This window comes from Marmota monax, unplaced genomic scaffold (genome assembly GCF_021218885.2).
Source record: "Marmota monax isolate L192 unplaced genomic scaffold, Marmota_monax_Labrador192_F-V1.1 WCK01_AAM20220418_F8-fsc00023, whole genome shotgun sequence".
Classification (NCBI taxonomy): domain Eukaryota; kingdom Metazoa; phylum Chordata; class Mammalia; order Rodentia; family Sciuridae; genus Marmota; species Marmota monax.
In genome coordinates this window covers 2624376-2651767 of record NW_026692907.1, presented here as the reverse complement: position 1 = coordinate 2651767, position 27392 = coordinate 2624376, and the positions used below count along the sequence as shown (strand labels likewise).

Below are 27392 nucleotides of genomic sequence, written 5' to 3'. Positions count from 1 at the left end.
GTTATTACCTGGTTGAGTTTCTCCATCTGAGCAAGTAGCCAGTAAGATGTACTGGAGAGGTTTGGAGAGGCCAGCGCATCCGTAATAGAAAGGTATGAGTTATTTTTAAAGCATTTCCCCCCTCCGGCTCTGGTGGGCAATTTGCTTGCATTTCATCCATTTTAAAGTGCTGGTCCTGTGATCCGGAAATAATCAGATCCAAATTTTTTTCGGTGCTTGAGGTTTCAAATAAGGGGGAGAAAAAAACCTGCTGGCCAAATGTCAGGCTCAGTGAGACAAAAGAGAAACAAGTATGTGTGTGGGTATACAAATGAGATAGGAGCATGTTGCGTCTACAGTCATGAGAGTTATGTATCCGACAAATCTTTTATAGACATGTAGCGGAAATATAATTCCTCAAGATTCCCTAAGAATCTTGTGCGGCTAGAATTTCTCTTCCCTTCCTGCCTCCCCAGCTCTCTAGAAGCTGCTAAGACTTGGCGGGCAAAATGAAAAGGGAATCATCACACGAGATCGTGACTTAATTTAAGGCCCTGTTTCTCGGTCATTTACCTGTGGCACTCAGCTGGTCGAGGTCCTGGGACCCTCCTGGGTGTGGAAGCGGGGTTGCTGTGTTTGTGCAAATTTCTTTGTATGCTGTGGTTTTTCTTCACACTTCTTCTAGGGGGGGAAAAAAAAAAGACAAAAAACCAATCCCATCTCCAGTTATTCATCTCCTTGCGTTTCATTTGCGTGAGAAGCCAAGTTCGCCGGCACACTTATTTTTACAGTGCGTTAAAATCCCATTATAGGCATAAGTGCACAATGAATCATTTAAAAAATATACTCTTATGTTCTTTGTTCTGAATGTTGCATAATTATCATCATTTTCTTCGGTTTTATTTTGTGGAGTTTGGCCAGCATCCTAGAAAAGAGGAGAGACTAAAGTTTGGAAAAGTTTTTCAATCCTTTTTTGGGTAGGATTAGAAACAACAACAACAAACAAATAAACTTTTTTTTTTTTTTTTGGAAGCTACCCAGTGGCTATCACTAACTGTGGCTTTTTCATCAAGAAGATAATTTCTCTTCCTTCTCTCAGTTTTCTTGGGAAGGAATTCCCTGTTTGGAAACCAACATGGTGGGACTTCAGTAACTTCACCTTACATGTATGGCTGTAGTCAAAGGGAAATTATCGTGTGTGGTTTCTATTTTTTTTCCCCCCTAGTACTGATTTTAGTTGCAGTTAGTTTGGACTTCAAGAGTTGGATTATTTCTTTTGGTAGGGGGTCGTTTATTTTTGTGTTTAAAGGAACAGACAGTTCAAGGGGGAAGAAGAAATGAAACAAACTTCACCGAGCTTTGAAAAATTTGACTGCATTATATAAAAAGCGAGCTGTAATAGTAGGCCAGGAGAAAAGATCAGACTCCTGAAATATTTCTGCTGTTCACTTTCACAGCGCTAATGATTCTAGCAGTTTAAAAACGGACTTCTTGTTTATCAACAACGGCTGCCCAAATTAATAGTTTACAATAAAAAAAAATGCTTTCGGCATTGGAGGCAAAGTCCAGGGACTGACAGCTGAGTTACTGAGGACAGCAGAAAAGAAGGGGGAAGAGTTTTGTGGCTGTTTTGGTCTCCCAAAGCCTTATTTATAAGAAACTGAAAGAAAACAGGGGCTGGGCTGTGGTGGGGGTGGAGAGAATACAGCCTTAACCCAGTGGTCTTACAGTTGAAAGTCACTGAAAGCATCTGTTTTCTTCTTTCCCTGTCTTCCCCTTAAACTCCAAAGGGTTATTCCTTTAGAAGGGTTCCGGCGGATTGAGTGGATTGCGTTAGCATTACGAGCTGTGTTTTTAAAAGTCAGCGTTTGAGTCAGATGCACAAGAGGAGCCCTTTAGCCCGTTAACTGAATAATGCATTTCCTGTATGGCCTGAATTTATTTGGTGGTTATGGTTGGGCCAGCCTGGAGCACACACATGTGCCATTGTGTAGCTTCGATGCACGTGGGGTTGGTCTTCCCTTTGAACCTCGGTTTCCCCATCTGTAAAATGGAGAGCATTTTGATTGAATGATCCCTATTCCCTTCCTGCTCTGATACCACAGGATTCCACAGTAATTGAGCCGGGAGGTTTGGGAAGGATCCAGGGTGTAGAAAGAAGCTGTCTTTGTCTCAGGCCAGGTTCTAGACCTGTCCTGGGAAGTCTTGCCTGCTGAAGGTGAGCACAGAAAGAACAGAGGAGAGAGGGTGGTTAACCTTTATTGAGCCTACTATGTGCCAGGCCAGACACATTATAACTGTGATCACATTTCATTATGTCCAGCAGCCCTAGCGGTATGGAGGCATTGCTGTCATTTAAAGGTCAGGAAAGTGAGGTGATTTGTCCCAAGGTAGTTTAGGTAGTAAGTAGTGGAGCTGGGAGTTTTAAACCCAGGTCTGTCTGAAAGCAAGGACAGTACTTTCCCCTAAAGCACATTACTCTCTCTCTCTCTCTCTTTTTTTTAATATTTATTTTTTTAGTTGGACACAATTACTTTATTTATTCATTTTTATGTGGTGCTGAGGATCGAACCCAGAGCCTTGCACATGCTAGGCGAGCACTCTACCTCTGAGCCACAACCCCAGCCCCAAGCACATTACTCTTAAAATCCCTGTTGCACAGCTGTAGCTGTGGCTGTAGTGTGCCCCTAGCCTGGGGGAAGGGAACAGGAGGCCCCCTGGAGCACCCCTTTCTGAAACTTCACTAATGGGCAGAGGTGTGACTACAAGGGGAAGCTGTTCCATTAGGGCACTATCCCCAGTCTTGCTGCAGCTGTGGGGGAGGAGAACGGTTCCCGGTTATGATTCGGGTCCTCAGGAAGCTGGGGTATGGCGAGGGTTTTCAGGGGCTGTGGAGTCTACCTTTCAGAAGCAGCGGCACCCCCTGCCCACTGGTGATTGTGGGTGACAGCCCCTGTCTGCACCGTCTTGCAGTGTGTGCCGAGGCCCCAGCTGTGGTCTCCCTTCTGCTGTTTCCCAGGACATCGTTGGGATGAGAATTCCTGCTTGTACGCAGCATTCTTGGTTATGGAATACATGCATCTCCGAGCACAGTGGCTCAGGGAGCTGTTAAACAATTGTATTCTTTTTAATCATTTGGTGGCATGAAGAAGGGGCTCAGGAGGGAGAATAGGCCAGGGATCAGGTTTGAACTTGAGAGTTTGTGGGAAATGGGACTTTCATGTTAAATAGTGAATAGCCGAATGCCCTGCAGAAGGCAGAGGTCCAGGTTGCGTCTGTGGCCTTGCACGTGCGTTCCTGAGATGTGTGCGAGTGACTTCTCTCACACTCATTCCGAAAACCATACCGCCAGAGCCTTCTGGTCCAGGCTTTTTGGCCTCTTCCTGGAGACGCTGGGTTTGAGAGGGGGCAGATGGAGAAGGATCAGAGATGGCCCTGTTTGTGCCTTCAGCAGCCCGAGGACTCTTTTAGATGTTGTTGCTTTTGTTTTTAAATAACAGGTTTGCTGGAAAATAAGGCTTTCGCGAGAAGCCAGAGAGGACCGTAAACCTGACTTGAAAAAGACAGATCCCATTTGCTGCTTTAAGCTCTCCGGAGGCCTGGAGATTAGGTTTATTTTGGAACGCTGCTGGACTATGTGAATTACTTCTCTGAGGGCTGGGTATTTAATACCTAGTAGAAGTTTGTATAAGAGTTGATGATGTATTTTGCCGACTTTCCAACCCTGTAAATAAATTACACGTGCCGGCAGAGGCTGCCAGGATCCACTGTGTCAATTGAAGCTTAATTTTTATCCTAAACCACTTAATACTTTTGTCCCAGCGAGCAGAGAAAGTTACCAGGTTTCACCCAGCAGCGGGCCTATTGCAAGATAAAGGTGGCTTCCAGAGCCCAGCCCAGGCCTCTGTGGATTCACCGATTTTTGGTGGCTAGGTAGCTTCAGCATTCTCAAGTCCAACCCTCAAGGCAGAGGATGATAATATAATTTTAAGTGTATCGTAAAAATGAAACTCAATCGCTTCCACTCCCCAGCCCTGTGTCTCACCCCCCGTCTCTGGAGAAGACGGCTGTAATTGTGTGTTGTGTCCCAAGGCCGCCTGCGCATTTTATCTCATTTGAGTGCAAAGCCCAGGTAATAACGTTGGCATTTCCAGCACGAAACAAAATAGGGTTTCTAATTTGGAGACGCTATTAAATATTTCATGCTTCAACCAAACTCAATTCTTTTTTTCCTATAATAAGTTTAAATATTAATTCTCTGGAATGTCAGATGCCTAAAGCTAGGCATTTAGTGATCTGCAGTTTCAAGTATCTCGAAGAAGGTTTATGAAACAGGATATTTCACTGGGAGGGATGAGTAGTGTGTTTCAGAGATATCTGAATTCAAGGCAGTGTCTTCTGATTTACTTTTTAAAGGGAAAAGGTCATAAAATAAGTTGCTTTATGTGCTGAAGGATTAAGTGGCTTAGACTGAAATAACAGCAGGGACTTTACTGGTTCCCCCCCCCCTTATATTTTAACAATGCTATTTGGGGGAGGGGGGTGGGTCATTTTCCCGCCTGCTTGTCTCCTCCCCTCAACTCCCGCCCCCCCCCCCAGCCAGATGGCTTTAATTCTAACCAAATCCCACGCTGAGGCCAAATGATTGATCAAACAGTCATTTGTACTTACGTAGTGCTCTTTGTGAGAATATCTCCGCACTGGAGCTTCTTGCTGGGCAGGCTTTCTTTGGGGCCTTTAAATGTTGATTTTCAGACACATCTGGGGGACTTGGAGAGGTGGGGGTCCAGGGGCAGATGGAGAGCCAAAATCCCAGACCTTGACTCCTCAGAATTTCTTGCTTAAAACCTTTCTGTTACTTTCCATCTCAGATAGCAAACTCAGATAGTATCTGAGTTTTCTAAATACAAGGACAGTAATCTTCCCTCTGGCCTGATGACAGTTGTGATACTTTTAATGCCCATTGATGGAGAAGATACCTGATGAGGTTTAGGTAGCTACTCACTTTAAGAGCTTTTTAAAACAGATTTGTATTTATCTAACTATAGTAGCATCTATACACATCTGCAGAGACATGGTTTTGTGCTACAGAACTGTTTTTGGTACATACTTTGAAGATCTTCCCCGAACTTACAGGTTGGTTTCTACAAGAGAGCCCTGGAGCCAGCCCACGCAGCTCTCGAACCCTACCATGGTGGATACTGCCCAGATCGCCACCTGAGAAAGGATTAGATGGGGTTCCGGGGAGGATTGTATTGTTCTCCTTACTCCTTTCTGGGCACCATTGAGGGGTTTTAAACTGGAAAGATCTTCCAAATCATATGGTTTATCCAAGCGCCATAAGGTTTGGAGAGGCCATGTTACTTGTGCAAGGGTGGTCATGGGGCTTTTGGTGTCAGAACTGGGTTTAGATCCTAGACCTTGGACAAGTTCAGTGAACTCTGAGCCTCAGTCTTCCTTACCTGTAAAATGGAGATACTTCTTGTCTCAGATCATTGACATGGGGTTTGGGGATTGAGATAAAAAGTCTGCAGAGCACGTGGCTTGGGAGCTGGCGCAACAGGTAGGTCACGGAAGGGAGTTGGTTGTTGCGCTCTCTAAGGACGGAGCAGGGACTAGGTCCCAGGTTGGCTCTACCTGCTGCTGTCTGTCCTCTACACCGTCTCACCCTATCCCTTTACTATATTTTTTTCTTTTTTGGTATAATTGAAAGAATAAGAACTTGGAGTCAGACTGAGGTATGGAGGACATAGATATCATTGACTGCTGTCTTGACTTTACTCTGAGCTAGGGGAAGGTCAGTGGCTGTGGTCCTTTGTGGAGTGGGGGAGGGCTGCCTTAGCACAACTTGCTGACAGGTCCTGACCCTGGGCCAGCCCAAGACGCTCAGGTAACTGGTAGTAACTCTGGTGTCTAGTAGGATGGGGATGGAACTGTCTGTGAGGTGGGTCTAAAGGCACAGATTCCTTCCCTTGCCTGGGTTTGTTGGGTTGGAAGTTGCCATTGGACTTGACCATCCCTTTGAATTACCTCAAAGCTTCCTCCCAAATTTAAGGTGCTGTTGCCCTCTGCTCCCCACAACTCCATGTGTGCCTATGTCTGCAGTACTGCTGTGGCTTCTATATGTTGATCCCTCCTGGGTGTAGATATCCCATGAGGCCATCATATCTTGCCCCATTCAGTTCTTGTGAGATGGGTATCATCATCTTCATTTTAGAGATGAGGAAAACTGAGACCCAGAGACGTTAAGTGACCTGCCCCACTCAGATCTGGCAGGTGGTAGCTACATGCCCACCTGGCCTTTCCCCACTCCTTGCTACCTCCCTGGGTTCTGCTGCCTTGAGTCTGATCTGGCCTATTCTTCACACTAGAGAAACTGCCTCCTCCAGCCAGAATCAACCTCATTCTCCTCCTTCTCACTGCCTGTGTCACTTTTCTCTCACTGAAGGTGACAGTCAGGTCTTATAGATGCCTGGCTCATATTCCTCCCCCTGGGGCGGCAGGCTCTGAGAGGCAGGGTCTGTGATGGGTGCCTCTCTGACTTACTGGTGCAGTATGGTCCAGAATAGGCTGAGTGCTGGGCCCCAGTGGGGTTGATCTGTCCCTCTCCCGTGAAGGTGGAGCTTCCTGGAAAGTCCCCAAGCAGATTTTTAGTACAGCAGCCCAGAGGTTCTGGATTTCTAAGATTCGCTTCCCCATTTGTAAAGTGGGGAGAAGGGTCACCAGCTGGCCAGCTATCAGGGCATATGTGATGGAGTGTGTTAGGGTATCCTGGAAACTGGGAGTGATGTCCCTGTGTTTAGTGGGTGATTGGTTGGTTCATTGCTATTGAATGCCTGTTCAGGTTTGGGGTTCAGCCCGGGACATTAAATGTTAACCAAGCCCTAGCCTTCCCAGAGCTCTTAGCCTGGAAGGCAGGTGGATAGTGAGTGAGCATTCTTAGGGTCCCTCCTAGACTGACCTGGTCCCCAGCCCTCCTCTGTGCAGCATCTCTACTGTTTCATGTGGGGTTCTGTCCTAGGCAGACTCCTGTCTTCCAGCCTGGTGACCTCAGACAATCTCACTGGGCCTTAGTTTTTGCCAAGTTATAAAATGGAAATTTTTGCCATCTCCTCTCTTGAGGATCCTGTGAGAATCAGTGAGGTCACGGTGGGAGAGAGCTAACTGCTGGGGCCTCTGAAGACAGGCAGCCCTCTGCAGGACGCTGGTGGTGGTGCTCAGGCAGGTTAGTCTAGGGACGGGGGCAGCCTTGACCAGCCCTTTCCTTGCACCCGTTGCCAATTCCTGCTGGTTCAGCTCCTCTCGGTCTTTCTGGTTGCTATGCACTCAGAATACAGAAGAGCTGTTTGCCAGGGAGATGCAGATTGTTTGTATTGGCCACTCAAGTAGGGGACCCTGGGACCACTGGAGACCCTCAACCTCGTCCTTCTCTTCTCTATCATTTTCATTATACTGTATGTAGTCACTGTTTACTGAGCACTGCCAGACACTGGGCCAATCTTTTTTTTTTTTTCTTCAATACATCATATTGTTTAATTTTACAACCACCCTCTGTTGTGTAAGTGTTCTTCCACATGAACACTTACATGAAAATGAATGAAAACATTAAATGTTAAATGAAAAATTCATTCTTTTAGTTTTACTAACTGCATTTCCAGTGCTCAGTAGACACATGTGGCTAGTGGCTACCATATTGTGCAAATGTAGAACATTCTCATCATCACAGGAAGTTCTGTTGGACAGTGCTACTCTGGAATATTATTCTTTAACCTGATCATTTGTTCATTACACGTTTCCTGGCTCCCTGTCCTATGCTAGGCTCCTGATCATTTGTTCATTACACGTTTCCTGACTCCCTGTCCTATGCTAGGCTCTGTGTCCTTGGCTTCTGCCTTGGAGATCCTTCAGGGGAAAGGGCAGGCAGGTGGATGTACCAGCTTTGCCAGCTGGTTAGCAGGCTTGGCTCCTGTTGGGGAAACAGATCTGAGTCTCAGGGTCTTAGGGTTCACAGGACAGTACTGACAAGAGATCAGAACAGGTTTGCTTGATAGGTGGCCTTGAGTGGCCAGGTCCTGGTGGGCGGGCTTTGCTGGGCCCTAGAGAAGCAATCCAGGGCATCTGGCTAGTTCCAGCTCTTCTCTGGAGCTGGAAACAGGCTGGCGGTGCCTCACGCAGCAGCTTAGACAGAAACCTAGGGATATTGTTTTATTCCTATAGTTCCTGACTTCCAACCAATTAGTCTTTCTCCTCATCCTTCTTTGGGAGGTGGCTGACTCTTTGAACATACTTTCATTTATTAATCCTTATTTTTTCCGCTTATGTAAATACTACATACTTATTGTAGGAAATCTGCAAACTATAGAAACATAGAAAGATGGAAATAATACTTTCTTATAATCTCACTCCTAGCAACTATTATTTACAGTTTGGTACATTTCTTTTTAGTTTTTTCCTATTGTTTAGGTGTATATTAATATATTTTTATATCATTGAGATCATTCTGAGTGTAGTCATGTATTTATTTTTATGTTTAACATTCTAATTTAATGAAACTTTCCCATGTTATTAAAATTCTTCATAAACATCCAAAAATAGATGCGATTTTGTTGAATTTGTTAAATTATTTTGAGTCGGTGATACATTAAAACGGTTCCAAATTTGGAAGCTCCAAAAAGAGTACTTAGAGAACAGCAACCTCTTCTCTTCCCACCCCCCAAACTAGTGATGCCTGAGGTTTCATCTGGCCTCTCAAAAATAGTTTATGTGCATATATGTGAATTTTTGAATATATGAGTTTTTCAGCCTTTCTCATGCTGCAGTGAATATCTTCCTACAGCAAACTTCATTTGCATCTCTGATTATTTCCCAAGGTGAAAGTTCCCAGGCTAAGGAGTAGGAACGATTAACACATCTCATCTGTAACCCTTTAGAAAGTTGTTCTCCTTTGCCCAACTACACACAGGCAGGGTCTTCTCAGAGAATGTACTAATCTGTGTCTTCACCACTGTTTCAAAATTCCTGTCCCGATTTGAAGGTAGCAGTGACATCTGGTCATCATTTCATTTTGCATTCATAGGATTATTAGTGTGGTGGAACCTATATGGTGTGTTGATGGACAGTTCTAGCTCCTTGTCTGCAAATTGGTGCTCATAATTGAGGTCTGACTATTTTACTGATAAGATTTAAAAACCGACATCCTTTGAAGTGTCCTCATTAAGAACGTTAATGCTTTGTTCGTCGTATTCGTTGCTCATATTTTTATGAGTCTGCTGCTTAAACAAGTTTTTATGATGATTTTGAAACAAAAACTTAAAATTTTTCATGTAGCCAGCTTTGCCAAGATTTTCCTTTGTCATTTACTTCATTGCTTTCTTTCTGCCTCTCACTAAGCCCCATTGTTTATTGTTATTACTATTTGCGCTAACTTATTTTATTAACGTTCTAAAAATAAATGTTTATTTTTGGCAAAATAATGCCAAACTTGGCTTTTTAAATAGCCTGATGCAGTAGGGCCTTCAAGAGGTCTCTGTGCTAACGCTGTGACCCCCCAGGGCCCCCACCCTCAGCACCTGTGGAGCTGCCCACCTCCAGGCAGCGCCCCACTGTGCGCACTTCTGTAACATGGCGGCCTGTCTGGGGCTCGTGAAGTTGTTGTTTTGTAGCATTTTCTTCCACACATCTCAGTTACAAAAATAAAACCAGTCATAGAGAACCCTCTCGTGGTGCCTCTGCTGGCACAGTCGGCGCTCCCAGTGCACCACACACACAATCCCTTTTGTTCTCCCAGCAGCCTCGTGCAGGAGCTGCTGTTCTATTCTCTGATTTGTAGATGAAGAAACAGATCTGCCTGGCGCAGTGGCACACACCTGTAATCCCAGTGACTCGGGAGGCTGAGGCAGGAGGATCACAAGTTCGAGACCAGTAGCGAGGCCTTAAGCAACTTAGTGTGTCTCAAAATAAAAAAAATAAAAATAAAAATTGCTGGGGATGTGGTTTAGTGGTTAAGCACCCCTGGGTTCAATCCCCAGTACCTAAATAAGTAAATAAATAAAAATAAAAAACAAAAACAAAAAACCAGACCAGAGTGGGAAAGTAGCTTGTCCAAGGCTACACAGCTGGTGAGTAGGGAGGATGCCTCTGTAAAGGTTACTGCCGCTGTGTCAGGTGAACTGTCCCTATTGTCTGGTGGCTTCCTATTGTGATAGGTGAGGATTTTGTTCTCTTCAGTGACCCCTCCTGCCCAGTCTCCCACCTGTACACCCACCTTGGTGCATCACAGTTCTGTGGTCAAACCAGCGCCCAGCTGGGACCTGCGTGATGCGAGGGCAGCTGCGGGGGACCCGTGCTTTCTGGGTTCTGGCTGACACTGATTTCTTTAGTGGTTGTGACCAAGGTGTTGGCTGGTTCTGAGGCAGGACCTCAGGTGCCTAAGGTAGACTCTGGTTTTGAGATCCCTGCCCTGCATGCTTTGAGAGGATGATAGAGTGCAGGTGGAAGAGCCCAGAGAGAGGGTTTCTTTGGAGAGTTGTTGAGGCCCTGTGACATGTACCTCCCCGTGCTAGATGGTGAGGAGGGCGCTGTTCTTCCTCACATAGCTCATGAGCCTGGGCTCAAAGGGGACCACACAGAGAGCAGTGCATGTGGAGGTAATGAGGCCTCGGGAGGCCCCGCCTAGTGTCAGAGTGAAGGGGCACGCACTTTCTCTACCCGCCACTCAGGGAGGTGTGTCAAGGACCTGCCTGGTGGTCATTCTCAAGCCAGCCCTGCCCAAGAGGGCGCCTTGCCAGGCAGAGGTGAGAGACTACAGAGGTCCCATGGGACGCAGTGGGGGTGGGAGGGTTCTGCCTGCTGGCCTGCCCCAGAGTGCCCCACAGTGCCTGGCCTCACCTCCACTCTGCTGCCACCACAGCCTAGCAGCCCCGGCCAGGCGAGGGGAAGAGGTCGCCAGTGAATGAGGCTTGGAGTTGGGATGATTAATCTGGATGGGACATCCTAGTTACTAAATGGAGACTGTTTGTCTTTGACTCAAAGTTCTTGGGACTAAAAGATGTTTTATGACCTAAGGGTGATCCAAAGAGTGAAGGGTACCTCCAGACTTCCAATGACTCCACAGGGGTGGGGACAGGGAACAAGTATGTAGACGGAGTTTTGAGAGGGACATGGTGGAGGGTTGCTGGGTAATGACACATTGTTTCTCTAGCACCCTTTGGAGTCCACTTTCTCAAGGTAGCGGGTACATTTGGGAGAGCGTGTCTGCCAAATCACGTGCCTTGGGGACTTTTACTTTCTGGCACAATCTTTTGTTTTCCTGAGGTTAAATTTGACCTCCTATTGCGTTGCTATATACTTATGGGTCTAGTACCATGTTCCTCTAATTATTGCATCGGTCTGTTAAGTACCTGTCAGTCATACTTTCCTAAATGTTCAGAGGCATCAGGCTTTCTTAGTTCCAGGTCCTAAACTGGTTCGGTCTGCATAGCTGACCTCCTGGGACGGTTCTTTGAGACTGTCCTGGGCAGGATCGTCTGATCTTGGTTCACCCTCCATGGTCACAAAGCCTGGCTGATGGAAGGAGAAGAGAGATTGAGAGACTGTTTGCAGTTCTCCGAATTTCCTGTTAATGCTGGAGTGCTGGGCTTGGAGACGACATGGACAAGAACCTTACCCCAAAGCCACTGCAGAGCCCTCTAATGGAGATTCCGCCAGCCCAGGGCACAGCATGTGCTGCTGGGACTGGGCTGTAGCTGAAGCCCCTGCCATGATCGGTACCAGGACAGGTTTGAGCCCTTCCCTCTGGGGTCATGTTCTTCTTCTAATCAGTCCTCTATGGGCAAAGCCTGCATCGTGTTCTCATGCTGTGGCTGCAAGGGAGCCTGGGAAAGCAGGTTTTTTTTTTTTTTTTAACTTGACAAATTTTCATTGAACACCTTGCTGTGAGCTAGGCACTTTTCTATATTTAGGGAGAACAAACAGACAAAAATGTCTGTGCCAGTGAAGCCTACATTCTACAGGAGGAAGACACAGTAACCAAATAAATAAGTTAAATATAAAGTTTTATACTGTGGGGTGAAGACAGGGAGGAGCTGGGGTGTGATCAGGACAGGGTGATGCATGAGCCAAGTCAAAGGATCTGAGGGATGTGATCCTGTCAGCTTCTCTGTGTTTGGGGGGACGTGTGTGTGCGCGCATGCGCGCACACGCACCCATGCTTCTTCTCACTTGGGTGGGTGGAGTTTTACCTTTACGATGAGTCGATGAGTTGTTTTCCCAGTAGAAAAACAGTGTTCAGATGCTCAGCACCAATGAACATCTTTTGCGGGGTTTTCTTTTTCTTTGTTTTAGCCCCGTAACCTGCCAGGGCATATCTTCCAATGGTTTCCTACGAAAGGTAAACGGGGAGGTGTGTCTCAAAGGGTCTCCTCCTGATACTGTTTTTCCTCTCCTCTAATTTAAATCAGAGCTAAGCGCTAAACGTTTGCTATTACAGTGCCAGGAACTGTTCTGACTGCTTTGCACGAAATAGTTCATCCTTACCGTAACCCTTGGAAGTATATAGCAGACTGTGATTATGCCCATTTTTACAAATGAGAAAACTGAGGCTTGTTGAGCTGAAGTAACTTGGCCACAGTCTAGTTAAGTGGCAGGGCTGGGATTTGAACTCAGACCATCTAGCTTCAGAGCTGATCCTGTTAAGAATCAGCCAGCTTCCTGCATTGCTGTAGGGAAGTCCAGAGCTGGGCTGACTTCTGATATTTTGATACTTTGTGTAGATGCTGCACCCTCTCCCCCACCCCACCCCACCTGTTTTCTAGAAGGGTTCAGGATGTCCTGCTCATCTCTGTTGCTCTGAAAATTTTCATTCATGTGCCTTGATGTGGCTTTCCCCCCATTAATCAGACTGATGCTTGGTGAGCTTGCTATTTCTGGAGGCTCATAACCTTTACTTCTAGACATTTATTGCATTTGTTCTTTGAAATTCTTTCCTATGCTGTTTCTCTGTTGTCTTTTTCTGCAAATCCCACTAGTTGCATGTCTGGCTTTCTGATTTAATCCTCTAATTTTATTTTTTTTCCCCCAATACCTCTCTCTTTAAAAAAAAAAATCCCTTTTCTGAGAATTGCTTTGAACTTATCTCTCGTCTCATTTTCTACTTTAGTTATTGGGAGTTTGCAAAAGCCCTGTCTTGGTCTCTGACGGCTCCTTTTCTGCTTATGGAGGCAGTATCTCATCGTGCCTCTCGGAGGAGATTATTTTAGGACATTACATGGTGCTTTCCCTATTCTCTGTGTTCGTATTTTCCATTTGTTAACAGGTTGTCTAGTCTCATTCTTCCAGGTTGAGGGCTTCCTCGCATGCTGATGCCAGGCCTTAGGAAGACACTGGCTTTCCCGACTGCACACTGTCCACTGTCCATGGCCCTGGGGTCCTCACTTCCCCTGTTGCAGCCTGGAGCTGGTCATTGCGGGCCCTCTCCCTCTTACTCTCTCAGTCAGGGCCCTTGCCCACCCTGGTTAAAACCGAATGGCTTGCTCCTGCTCTGTGGTGCCAGGGAACCACGCAGCCCCTGGAGTGATACAGTCTAAATGTGGGAGCTCAGAGCTTGGGGGTGCTCCCAGGCCTGGTTCCCGACTCCTGTTTGCTGGCTGTGCCGTCTTCACCCAAGATCGGACTGTCCTGGTGTCTTCACGGCTGCCCCTGCTTTCCCTGAGACTTTGCTTCTGCAGTGATGGCGGCTGCGGCTGGCTCTGCCCTGGGCACGTACACCAACTCCAGAAGCTGCCAGTGTAAGTGGCCACACCGGGGCCTCATCCCACGGCCCTTCTGTGCCCTCATCTGTCCATAGACCATGCTTGTCAGGGTCCCTGTGGCCCCCATGTGGCCAGACCTGGCCACTGTCTCCCCCTTCATTTCACTTGGCTTTGGGGCCATAGTGACCACTCCTGGGTCGCCCTGGCTGCTGACCTGCACCAGCTGCACCCTCCTACTGACCTTTGTTAGTGGCTTGACATCCTGGTGTCAAGCAGCCTCAGCTGGTGTTGAGCAGCCTCAGGGCCCAGTCTGGACCCTGGGCATGGTTAGGTCTCTCCACCACCACCTGGCCTGTGCCACTCCGGGCTCCTCTCTCTTGGCCATTGTGGACTCTCTTTGATGGTGTCCCAGCTGCCAACCTTGTCTGTGACCTCCTTTCTGTACCCAGCAGCCTTGTGTAATTATGACTTGAAATGTGAATGCCATCATAGTACTGCTCTGATGCCCTCCACCTGCCTCTCTCTGCCCTGGCCGACGGAGCAGACGTGACGTTCATCTTTGTGTTCTGCGTCACTCTCTGCCTCCCTTGCTGGCCTTTCTGTTCTGTGAGCCTGGCAAGCTTGTCCCTGAGGAGGGCCTCTGCAGGCCTGTCCCCTGCCTGATGCGCTTTTCCAGTTCCCCTTCCCATGGTGCACTCAGGGCTCAAGTGTCACCTCCAGGGCCCTTCCTTTCCACCCAGTCCCTTTGTATTATTACTTTGCTGGATTTTTACCTCAGCACTTGTCCTTATGCAATAATTTGCTGTCCTGGGTCATCTTTGCTCTCAACAGTGAGAGCTCCATGAGCCGCAGGTCCGGGGCGTCCAGGGCAACGTTTGCAGCAGAGTTGACCTTAACCTGCAGGTGGGTGGCATCTTCCTTAGCACCCCAGGAACAGTCACCTCGGGTGCCCATCTCCTGGGAGCAGTGCCACGCTTCACTCATCTCTGTACCCATCTGAGGTTCGGGCCTGGCACTGTGGGGAGAAATACATTTCTTGTGAATCTTGTGAGAGCCTTGGTTTTGACGCTGCATGCAGCTGGGACAGTAGAGAAGATAGGGGGCTGGCAGCAGGGCCATTTACAGTCTTGAGGACTGGGGTGCTGTGTCAGAGCTCTCAGTCTTCTCTTCTGTAAAATGGAGATGATAATCCATGTCTGGGCTCCTGTGAAGCTCAGGTGGGACCCTGGGAAGGGAAGGACTTAAAAAATATCCCTCATTTTTTTTTTTTAAAGGTGTAACCCACCTGCACTTCAGGTGCAGTGGCCATTGTGCTGCACCTGTGTGCTGCCCTCCGGGGCCACCCATCACCCGTTCAGAGCTGGGTTAATCTCAGCATTTCCAGGTGCCTGACGAAGCTGGGGCTTGGAGGAGGTGAATGACTTGCTGGTAATTCCTGGAGCTTGTGCTGCCTGTTTTCTTAGGCCCAGCTGGGTCTCCTACAGGCCTTGGACCTTGTTTGTTTTTAGAACAACAATGACGAAAAACAAAATTGCCGTTTCTAGTTTATCTTCCTTTGCTGAGTCATTTCAGCAAGGAGGGGAGGTTGGGGAGGGTGGAAGGAAATGAGGAAAAGGCCTCAGGAATTCCCTGGCCAGCCATGTGCCCCAAGCCTGGGGTGCAGGTGGCAGGTGGCAGGTACCTCAGGAAGAGGCCGCAGGACCAGCGTGTCCTCCTGGGGAAGGCCGTGGTGTACCCTCTGGGTGAACTAACGACTTCAGGACCAGCTAACTGTAGGCTTTGGCCCTGCCCTGCCTGCTCTTTGGGAAGTCTTTTCTGTCTCTTTTCTTTCCTTCTCTCTTGGGTGCTGGGCTCTGTCACCTCTTCTTTCTGTTGCCTTGTTTCGCTCCTTTTTGGGTCTTCCTTTTTACTGTCTCTGTTCCTGACTCTTGTTTTTCCCTCCTGCATCTTTCTATACCTTTCCATCTTGGCTTCTCTTGGCCTCTTTTTTATGGGGGGGGGGATGTGAACCAGGGTGCTTAACTGCTGAGCCACATCCCCAGCCTATTATTATTATTATTTATTTTGAGACAGGGTCTCACTATGTTGCTTAGGGCCTCACTAAGTTGCTGGCCTCACTAAGAAGCTGGCTTTGAACTTGTGATCCTCCTGCCCTAGCCTCCAGAGCTACTGGGATTGCAGGCATGCATCATTGTACCTGGTTTCTGCTTCTGTTTTATAAATTTTTATTTAATTTTTATTCTTTACCTTCTCTCTGTTTCTGCCTTCCTGGATCCATATCCACATTTGGGCTCCTGCCATCTGCCATTTCTGGCAAGTGCCACCTTTGTAACCCATATCATAGCCTGGGGCCCCTGGTGGCTCTTCTCTATACCTGACCTGCCTGAATTAGAGTCCTGGCAGGCCGGGTCAGGGCCTCCCATGGTCCAGGGCTGGGCAGAGGGCAGGAGGGCAGGCTGTGCAGGACTTTCTGGCTGCCAGGCCTTCTGAGCAAGTCTGGGATTGACCCCGCCACCCGTGACCTCACTCAGGTAGGGCACACTCACTGACCCTATCTGTGTGCTGAGTCCTGTGTTGGGCCCTCCCTGCCTTCCAGGGGCTCTTGTTAGGGATGTGGACTTGGAAGCTGCTCATTGTGACCACAGTGTGGCAGGTGATCACCAGATATGCACCGGGGAGCTGCGGGGCCTTTTTGAAACCTGCTGTGGCTGTAGGACCCTCCCTGTGGCGTGGCTTGAGCCAGGCTTGGAAGGACGAGAGGCCTTGACTGGATGGTGAAGAGGGATGAGGAAAGGCATCTAGGGCCCCAGGACCCAAAGTGCTGTTCGGAGCAGCGGCATCAGCATTGTCTGGAGCTTGTTGGGAACGCAGAGTCGCAGCTGCACCCAGACCCTGAGGATCTGCCTGTGAACAGGTCCTGGCTGACTGATGTGCCCAGCGGAGCCTGAGGACCCTGCTGTAGGCAAAGCCTGTGCAAAGGCCTGTTGGGGACTGTGAGCTGCTGTGCTGGTCAGTGGGGTGGGATTTGGTGTTGTCGGAGCAGAGATGGCCAGAAGGTGGCCGGAGTCAGGCTGCAAAGGAAGATTGGACTCACACTGTAATGGGTCTTGAATGACCTTCGAGGACGGAAACGGAGCTACTTCTGGACTTAGACCCTCATTGAAGGCTTTTAGTGATCACTAGGTCCTGCCTGTCCATTAGATGAACAGAAGTCCAGAGACCCCAGGTGATTTGCTTAGGGCCACACAGCAAATCAGAGAAGAGACTGGACTGAAAGAAAACCACATGAGGGGTGGGATATAGCTCAGTGGTAGAGCAGCTTACCTAGCATGTGCCAGGCCCTGGGTTCCGTTGCAGCACCCTACAGCAGAAACAGCAGCGAACACCAAACCATACTGCATAAACCAAACCAGACACCAAACCAAATGATCCCCTGGGACTAATGAAGTGGCTCATTCCCCACTGGTGACCTCCGTGTAATAGGCAGAAAACTGAATCCCCGAGAGGCAAAGGCATTCATCTAAGGACTAGGGAGAGCCAGAGGTGGCCCTGAACTTCGTCTTGCCCACTCCAGAGACTGACTTTCCTGCTGTGCTCTACCCACCTGGAGGAGCGGTGGCCTAGGGAGCTCTCACCTGGAGGCGGCAGACACCTCCAGAGGTTTGTAAGCAGGCAAGGACATGGCCAGGCCAGGCCTGGGAGGATCAGGGACTGCTAAGCTCTCTGTGTGGACTTGGATGACGAGTTCTTTCCTGCTCCTTCCTCACCTGTTGGGTTTGCACAGCAGCTCAGCACAGGGTCCCCTCCAAGTCTGACTTGGTGTGTGTCATCTAGCGGGTGTCTCGGCCCTGGAACCACAAGGGTTTTCCTTTTGGCTTGGGTGGGTAGTTTGAGCCCTAGGGTGGGGGCGGGGGTGGGTGTGCTCAGAGAAACTTAGCGTAAGGGATGCAGAGGGGTGGCAGTTGTGTTGGGGAGGGGACTGACCAGCCCCTCCAGCGTGGCCACCCTGGCAGGCTCCACCCCACATGTGATTCTGATTTGGAGGCCTGTGTAAAAGTTACCTAAACACCACTCTAATTACTCTGTTTAGGAACATTCGCATGCGTGGGAGGGTGCCTGGCACTGGCTCCCCACATGTGCCGGGGGTCTGTGGGAGGCACCATGTTTGCACGAGCGTGACAGGCACTGTGTCGGAGCTTGGGGGAGCCTGCAGCATGGGTCAGGGAGCTCTCGGGGGCTCTGGAGCCTGGGCAGGCCTCGGGCAGATGCACTGTTCCTGGTACTTGCTTATAGGGAAGAGCACTTTGGAAGCTGTCATCGTTCCTGTGCATGGGTGCTCTTGTTCCCGCAGGGAGAGAGCGAGCCTTGAGGAATTTATGACACAGGGCATTATTTGCCTTCACTGTGTGCCTGTGGGTAAGTCCCTTCACTCCCTTGTACCTGGTTCTTCTTGTGCCTAAGACCACCTGCCTTGCAGGCTGTGAAGGCAAAACGAGATGAAGCACTTCAGGGACGAGAGACATCTGCCCAGAGCTGTGGTGGCCCACTCACGGTTTCTGGTGCTGCAGCCTCTCCTGAATATAAATAAATGGCTGTGGGGCTACTTCATTTATAGCCAGTGGGGGAGACCCTTTCTCACCTGGAGATGGAGGGGCTGGCTCAGAGGGGTCCCGGGGGACACAGGCCAGCACCCAGGACTCTTTGGAGGTTCAGGAAGAGGGAGCCCCTCCTTGGAGCTGAGTGGGGCATCCCAGCAGGGCTTGCAGTGTGTGGGTGGCAGGCCATCCCCCTGGGAGCCATGCTGTAGGTCTCTTGTGCTCCCCTCCCCCACCCATTCTGCCCAGGGACAGGACATCTGTGGCTCCTCCCATATTCCCCTGTGTCTGCCCAATTCACCAGCCCCCCCAGCAGCGAGGCTGCCACTCATCCAACCGTCCATTGCCTTTCCACTCGTCGAGCCCTACTCCCATCTTCACCCCCATTTGTGTCGACACCCACCCGTATTTTCACCCACTCTCCCAGTCACTCATCAGCACACATTTGTAAGTCCCATTGAATATGTTGTTCTTGCTCTGCCCTAGGCCTAGGGTCCACAGAGATGAACCCCAAGCTCCTCTTGGGGGTTTCATGGAGGTAGTGAGGCTTTCTGTCTTGGAGAATTATCAGCACCTTGACCTGCCTTTCAGGATGAATCAGATCGTAGACTACATCTAAGAGTCTTCCCATCTATCCATGCATTTGTTCATTTACCCATTCACCCGTCCACTGAGGCGCCCAGCTGTCCAACCCACCCTGTCATCTGTGTCACCAGCCCTGATGCCATCTACCTGCCAGGAGCCACCCACGTACCTGCTCCCCATCTAGCCACCAGCCACCCAGATCCCCCCCAGCTCATTCACCTTTACCTTATGTTTGTGGCAAGGTGTTGGGTTCTAGAATATTCACCTGTGGACCACTTGGGCCAGCTATTACTTGGACTTGATTTTTAAAGTTCCTTCCTGCTCTGACAATATACAAGCACAGGGTGGGGCTCCTGCTCTCATTTACTCAGTGAATTCATCTACTCAGCAGTTACTAAGTGCCTACTACGTACCTGACACTTTTCTAGATAAGGGATATGATGGTGAGCAAGAGAGATAGCCCTCAATCTCATGGAGTTGACCTTCTAGTGGGGAGACACGGTGCACAAGTGGACAATGACGTGGGGGAGTGTCTGTGCACTGGTATGGGCCAGGCTCCCCCAGGAAGCTTCCAGTCCACTTGGGGGTGAGTCAGGTATGTGCAAAGGCAACACTCCCAGGCTCAGTGGGTATGCTGCATCCAAACTGGAGTGCACTTTAACAGCAGGGACTACAGGTGGTCAGAAGGACAGCCAGGGAGGACTTCCTGGGGAAGGGCAGCCAGAGTTCACTTAGGAGGGATGGGCCAGGAAGAAAGTTGGACTATAGTATTGGGGGACCTGCTGAAACATGCAAAGTGCCTCTGTCCCTTAGCAGCATTCCAGTGCCTGGACATTGGGTGTTGGCCTTGCTGTCAACTTGATGGGTGACACCAGTTCCTTTCCTACTCAGAATCCCAGTCCCAGAACCACAAAACAAAGGAGCTGGATTAGAAGAGTTGTAAGATCTTCTGGACCATGACTCTGAGGTCTATGAGTTTAATGATAGGAGGAGACATATTTATATGCTATTTCATGGTGGCATTCTTGAATACACCATTTTAAGCAATGATCTTTGTAACACAATCCTGAAGGGTGGGGGGTGCTACCCACTTTTAACAGATGAGGAAACCTCCGTCAAGTCTCCTCGGTCAAGTTGCCTCTGGCCTTTGCTTTTCCTTCAAAGTTCGGGGCAGAGCTCCACTGGTGGATGGATTTGAATGTCTAAAAGCACCAAACTGGAGTGGGGCACATGCTGGAGTATGTGGATCCTGTACCTAGATGAAGTACTTGGTCCAGTACCTACCTTTCATTTCTGTTTGGGGAGTAAATGGTTCCAGTGTCTTTAATAGCAACAACATTGCAACAGGAAGTTGTTACTAATGGCTTCCTAGGAGACAAGGATCAGCCAGGACGCTCACACAGCTGCATGCCCCTAAGTGGCAGAGCTGGTACTCGAATCCTAGGCTCTGACTCCTCAGACCTCGTCCGCATCTGTATTTGATTCAGGACTCTCACAGCAGCCTGGGAGGGTGCCAGGGAGAAGGGAATTGGAAGGGAAGCAGGAAGGTCTTTATCATACCATTCTTTCCTTCACCCGCCCCTCTATTTGAGAAAAGTGGGAGAAATGTCCCTTTTTCTGGGGCTTCTGGAGGGCTCTCATCTTTTCACAGTGGCAATAGCCAGGTTGTGGTCCATCCAGGAGCACTTTGTGATTTAACAGGTGCTGCCGGGTGAGTCTTTGTTGCGGGGTTCTGTGTGCACTTGGACTAGGCAAACAGACGAGTCCCAGCCTCCCTATTAATTATGTACATTTAGAAATGTTCCCTACTATACCCTGAGTTCCCGCTCGTGAAACTCCGCAGGTCAGAGGCCACACGTGTTTTGATTTTCTTGCTTGAGGTCTTATGTGTTCAAGGTAGATTTATGCTACAACCTTTGTTTATTGACTTGTACTTTTCCCTGTGAACCTGATGGAACATGACAGACGATATTTACAAGGCACGTGTTTCCGATTAAATCATGTGAGACATTAAAGCCCGATAAATGAAAGCCCCTTTGAAAGGCCAAGTTCAGAGAAGGAGGCAGCCCCTGGCGGGTCCTTGAAGATGCAGTCTCCTCTCAGCCGGCAGCAGAAAGTGCTGAAGGTGGCAGGAGGTCCCTTTGCCTGGATGTGACTGTTTGTCACTACCCAGCCAGGGACATGGGCTGCAGAGGGGTCTGTGAAAACGGACCTGAAGAACCCCTCTTACTTTTACCATCTAGAGAAGAGGGAGGGGAAAGGACACTCTTTCTTGAACACCTACTATGTGCCCGGTTCTGGCACCAAAGTGCTTTCCCACAGAGTCCAGCTGGATGGCCCAGCATCTCTGAGTCCATTAGTAGCCTGGAGGGGAGTCGGAGTGGCAGGGGTTAAGAATGTGCCAGTAGTCACAGGCTGCCCTGCCTTACATTGTCTGTGACTCTGGACAAATTATTTTACCTTCAGAGCCTTGGTTTCTTCACCTATAAGATGGGGACAACAATACCATCTGTCTCTTAGGTGTGCTCCACCGTACATTAGCCAATGTGGCAATCACGGAAGCACTTTCCAAGGTCATTGCCAGGAGGCAGCTGAAGCCAGAATCCAGGTCTTGTAGTCCCAGGGCCTTTCCTGGTGCTGCCCAGGCTGCTCCAGTGGGGTGGTGCAGGGACAGCCTATGGCCAGGGAGATGGCCTGGCTGGGCGCACCAGGACACGGGGCATTCCCTTGGCCTGCCTCGGACTCCCGAGAGCAGCGATGGGGAGCTCGGTAGGCAGGATTAGCCTAATCGGGAGTCTCTCCATGGAAGTCAATTAAAGGATTTGGGTAAATCTAAAAAGTAGAAACAGCTTGGGACGCAGGTCTCCTGCCCCACCCTCCCCCGAGCTGGTTGCTCCTGCCTTCCTACTTCTGCCTCCTGTTGCCTTGGGAGGAGTCCGGGGGTGCCGCTGACCCATGGGACTCGGCACAGCCTAGAGACTCACCTTGTTTTCCCTTCCTGGACCCCCGGCAGCAGGTGACCTGACAACCCATGAGAGCAGGATTAGATGTTTCTCATATTTCAAGTTTTTCTGTAGGAGTCGCGCTAGCCGATTAGCCGCTTTGTGGGACAGAGGCTGACAGGGAAGAGAGGCTGCGAGTTCTCCCCACTCCCCTCCCAGTGGAAAAGTTTGCTTTTGGAAACATTGACACTTGGTGTAAGGGCCTTCTTCTCCGTCGTCACCTGCCGTTTCCCTGGAGATCGCACATCTGATTTCTGTCGAGATGCAGGGCCAGGGAGGACGCCGTGGGGTGGTGGGCAGCTGGCTTTGGAGTCCGTCCGCTTGGGTTCACCCTCCAGCTTTGCCACTGCCAACTGGGTACCTCGGGCAGGCGGCTCTCTCACTCTGGGCCTTTGTGTCCTCGTGTGATAAATAGCGGTCAGAGGCGGCCGTAGAAATGAAGGTTCTGGACTGGGCCCAACACTGAGTTAGAACCTTCTAGATGTCCCAGGAGGCAGCACAAGGCCTAGGAAGAGCCCTGTGAGGTCAAAGCTCCCTCGTGGGCCCCGTGCCTGGTTAGGAGCATGTCCTTCCCACTCCCCTGGCCTCCCCTGGCCTCCCTGTCTGCAAAATGGGAAGGAGAAGCCCTTTTCTGCCTCCCACGAGCCAGCGAGTGCCAAAGCACTGGGGAAGACAGACATGGAAGTAGCAGTCAACCATGACTGTGATCTTGCTTCCCACAGAAGGTTCCGGAGCCTGCTGGCCTCCTCCACAGCAGGGCACTTCTCTATGGTGGATGTTTTTCTCAGAGCAGGGGTGACTTACTCAAGGTTCAGGGCTGCCAGGTCCCACAGAGCTGCCAGGTCCCACAGAGCCAGTGATAAGCTGAGGTCTGCACCACTGCAGAGACCCCCGGCTCCTGCACATGGAATGGCCTAGAAAGCAGGAGCGTCCTCAGTCTCCCTCGGTCCTAAAAGGAGCTCCCCTCCCACCTCTTCACCCAGCCCATTGCTGCAGGGGTGTGGCTCTGTGGTGTGCCATGGCAAGTCCACTGAACCAGGAGCCCTGCCAGGACGGGGACTGGCTCATTTTGGAGTGAGGGAGTGAATGGTCTTGCTGCGAATAACTCTGTGTGTCCTTGGTCCAGTTATTTTCCCTCTCTGTTCCTTCCTTTCTCCATTTGTACGAGGGGATCCATAAAATCTGCTTTCTTCCCGCCACCAATTTGTTGTGAGGGGTTTAAAGTAGTGCTGACGGTGAGCAGGCAGGAACCAGTTAAAAGTGCTATTCGACAAGGTGCCATTGTGAGCGCAGGGTCCTGGGGGAGCACCGGGTTCTTCAGTGAGTCAACTGTTCTTCCACGTAGGGAGAGAAGAATTTTTAAAGGCCATGTACCGCGTTAAACGCACAAGTGGCGCGCTGAGGGAGCAGGGTTTGTTTCTTTAGTAGGTAATGCTGATTCTCAGAAAAAGCTAAACAAATCCCCCCTTATTGAAGAATGCTGCTCGGGGCGAGACTTGATTAAAATCGGAAAATCTAAGAGGCTTAACTGTGTGCGGTTTGGGTTGGGGAGGGATCAGGAGTGCTCTGTCCTGCCCTGCATCTCACTGGCCCTGGTCACAGAGTCTTGAGGCCACGGAGGGACAGAGGCAGTGATGGGCCCACCCTGCTTTACCGTCGGGGGCCGGAAAGCTGTCCCAGACTGGGCAGGCAGAATGCTGAGCACCTTCCCCTGGGCTCTGGTTTTCTTGGATTGGGAGGTTTGTGTCCAGGGCTGTGTGGAGACCAGTTGCTTCTTGGACTCTCCGGAACAGAGCTGTCTGTTACTCCCAGGGTCTCAGCCTTGCCCCAGTCAACTCGAGAGGGAGGACTTGTGCTTTGCAGTAGCTCTCATGCCAGGGCTGTTCCAGGCGCTGGGCACAGATCACCCTTTATACCTCTCAGCTTCTGCATCCATCAAATCTGTAAAATGGGCATATGATTGTCCTTGCTTCAAAGGTGGAAGAGGAGATTGAGTGGCTAGGACGTGGAGAGTGCTCGGACAGTGTGGACCACAGGTCACATAGGCAGTACATGGCAGCACCCACGGGGACCCTGTAGGAAGGGATGTTAACTTTTTACATCGAACGTGGCAGAGGTTCAAAGAGGTAAAGTCACTGACCCATGCTGGAGAGGTCCTGAGTTGGAGTCTGGGTCTGGACAAATTTGAAACCAGAGAAGGTCTGTTGAACAGCAAGAGCACCCTCTGCCCCGCCTCTGCCCTGCCAAAGGGAAAAACTGCAGTGACCTCCGGTGCCACTTACTCTTGTGGCATCTCAGGACGGGATCCCAAGGCCTGTGGGCGGGCATTAGCTGACTGTGGAGGGCTGGCTCTCTGCTTGGACTTTTATGGTTACTCAGAGGATGTAGCTGGAGTCTTCAGTGGCTGGGACCCCAAGGTGGATGGTCTTCGCTGGCACAGTTGTTCCTCATTAATTGGGCTGGTTGACTCTCAGGGCACAGTGCCAAAGAGCAGCAGGCCTGGAGAGTAGCCCCCTCACCTCATGCCTTGCTCTGTGGGCTTCTCTGCAGGGGTGTCCTGTGCCTGGGCCAGGATGGGGTGAAGAAAGCTCTGGCTTATGGCAAGGTAGCTCAGGGGTAGCCCTTGGTCCCCCGATTCCTACCCCAGCCAGCAGCTTTTTGCCCCCTACCTTGTCCTTGGCTTATGTAGAAGCATGTAGAAGTCACTCACTTGGGCAAATGCAGGAGACAGGAACATGGGAAGCCTGCATGTCTTCCTTAAGTACTTATTAAATGCCGACTGTGTGCCTGGCATCCAGGCTGGGGCTGGGCTGACTGTGGAGGAAGCTGGGCTCTCTAATGACGGTGACAGTTAGTAGGAGCCATTCTGTGATTTTCAAACCCACAGTGTCTTCCTAGCCATGTCTTTTTTGCCTCAGGAAGCACAAGGTCTTGGCGTGAAGAGCCAGGGATCTGGAGCCAGACTCTAGCTTGAGGTTGAACCCTGATTCTGCTCCCACGGGTTTGAGCAGTCACTTCTTCCTTTGCCTTAATAGCTGCACCTGTAAAATGGAGACAATAACAGGGCAGATTCACAAGTGCTCTCAGTGAGCAAGACAGGAGAGAAGGGTGTCAGACAGGAGGGAGCCGATGCACAACAGACTCTGGGAGTTTCTGAATCCCAAAGCTTCTCCTTGAGGGGAGAGATGACTGTCTCAAATCCCACCAATCCTACGGGGGAAACCATTTCCCATCCAAGTGGTTATTTATAGCCAACAAGACAGCGACGAGCGTGAGGGAGGACACACACAAGCTGGACTCTTTGGTCACTGCTAGAGACTGTAAAATAGTGCAGGTTCTCAGAAGGTTGAATGTTGGACCCAGCAGCTCTACTCCTAGGTTCATCCCCAAGAGAATGGAATAGAACTGTTCACAGTGTCAGTAGCAGCATTGTTCACCACAGCCAGAAATGGAAACCATCCGAAATGTCTATCAGCTGATGGGTGGATAAATAATGTCTGATATGTCCACACCATGGAATATCATTCAGCCATGAGAAGAACAGAGCCTGATACATACCATAAGATGAATGCACTTTGAAAGCGGTGTGCTTGGTGAAGGAAGCCAGGAGCCAACCGTCACCTAGCGTATGGTTCCATTTGTAGGAAATGTCCTGAAGAGGCTAATTATAGACAAGGGCAGTGGATAAGTGATTGCCAGGGGTTGGGAGGAGGGGATATAGGTGTGGAGACTGCTTATGTTGTGTGGCTCTTTTGCAAGGTGAGAATGTTCTAGAATTAGATGATGGTGATGGGTGTACTACTCGGTGAGTATATAAAACCACTAAATAGTACACTTCAAATAGCTTGTGCTATGTGAATTACATTTCAGATAAAGAAAAGCAAGCCCCTCTCCGGTCTGATCAGTCCCCTCCACCCCTTTGGGCCTCGCTCTTCACTCTGCTCCAGGCAACACGAGGTGTGGGCCAAGCCCTTCTCTGCTGCTCTGCATCCTGCCCCTTCTTGACAGCCTGGGTGGGCCAAGAAGTGAGCACTTCCCAGGCGCTATCTCAGGAGGAAGCATGGAGTTTTCCTTTCTGAAAATGGATGGAACGAGGGGGTAGACCCTGTGGCTGGGACCCCCATGAGGGGAGCCGGGCAGGCTCGGGAGAATCAGGACTTAGAACATCTGAGGGCTTTGTGGGGCAGGGGGCTCTCAGGCTGAGTGCCTTGTGCTCTGCAGTGTTCTGGAATGTTTAGGGGTACTGTGGGACAGTAGTGGGGCTGAGGTCTGGCTGAGCACGTCTCTGAGCTCTGCCCTTCCCTGATAGAGGCAGCCCAACTCAGAGTCCCAACTTTGTGTCCCAGAGGCCTGGATTTGAATTGCATTTTCTTCCTTCTGGCTGAGGGATCTTTCGCCAATCACTGAACTTCTCTGTGCGTCAGTGTCTTCCTTTAGTAGATGTGGCCTGACATAGGCAGGCTACAGACTGAATTGTGTCCCTCTCCCAGCTGAAGCTCTAACCCCCAATATGGTGGCATTTGGAGATGGGGCCTTCGGGCAGTATATAGGTGTAGATGAGGTCATGAGGGTTGGGCCCCCACAATGGCATTAGTGCCTTTGTAGGAAGAGGCACCAGAGAGCTTACCTTCCCTCTCCCCACCATGTGAGTTCACAGCAAGAAGGTGGCCTTCTACACACCAGGAAAGGACCGCCACCAGAAAACCATGTGCTGACATTGTAGAGTTCTCAGCTGCCAGAACCGTGAGAAAACAATGTCTTCAGGCCACCCCTCCCCGGTCTGTGGCCACAGTCTGGCCTACCATAGAGCTCAGGAGAGGGCACACGCAGCAGCGTGCTTGGCATGAGGAGGGCACACCTGTGATGAGCAGGTGGCTCCATCTGTGGTGTAGTGACCGGCAGCAGGACCTTGGGTGAGTCATTCACTCTCTGAGCCCATTTCCTCTTTTGGAAAACGGGGTTGAGGTGCTGCCCACGCAGGGCTGTGGCCGGGGCCAGATGAGATAATCTAGGTCGAGGGGCTCGTAAACTGCGCAGTGGCGTGTCTGTGGAGGGGGTTGGGTTTTTACGGGATGGAAACTGGGAGGCTTGGCAAAAAGGGGTGTTGGGTGAGTGGCTAGCAGCTCCAGCGGGGCAGCAGGTTGGAAGCCCCCTCCTCTGGAATGCCCTCCCCGTGGAAGAAGCAGAAGTGACTGTTTCAGCAGCATCTGTATCTCCTTGTGCTGGGCAGCGTGGCTGGACAGAGGTCCCGGCCTGACCCCAAGGGCAGGGTCCCTGAGCTTACCCACGTTGTCTGTCTGAGCCGGGCAGTGGGCAGTGCCCAGGAGCGGTGCTGTGTGCTAGGAAGGAGTAGGGCACCGCCTGCCAGCTGCTCATCACCTGTGGCTGGGGGTGGCGGCCAGCCTCGCCCCAGAGAACCTAGGGTTATAGACAGACTTTACAGGCTGCAGCCAAAGCTGCCCTTTGGGGAGAGGGAGGACCGG

General features: G+C 50.2%; 1 protein-coding gene across 2 annotated transcripts in view; it reads left to right on the top strand.

Annotated features, from left to right (window-relative positions):
- Positions 1 to 27392, top strand: part of Glis1 (GLIS family zinc finger 1) — a 195533-nt gene that overhangs the window by 5494 nt on the left and 162647 nt on the right. The gene's annotated exons all lie outside the window — the stretch shown is intronic.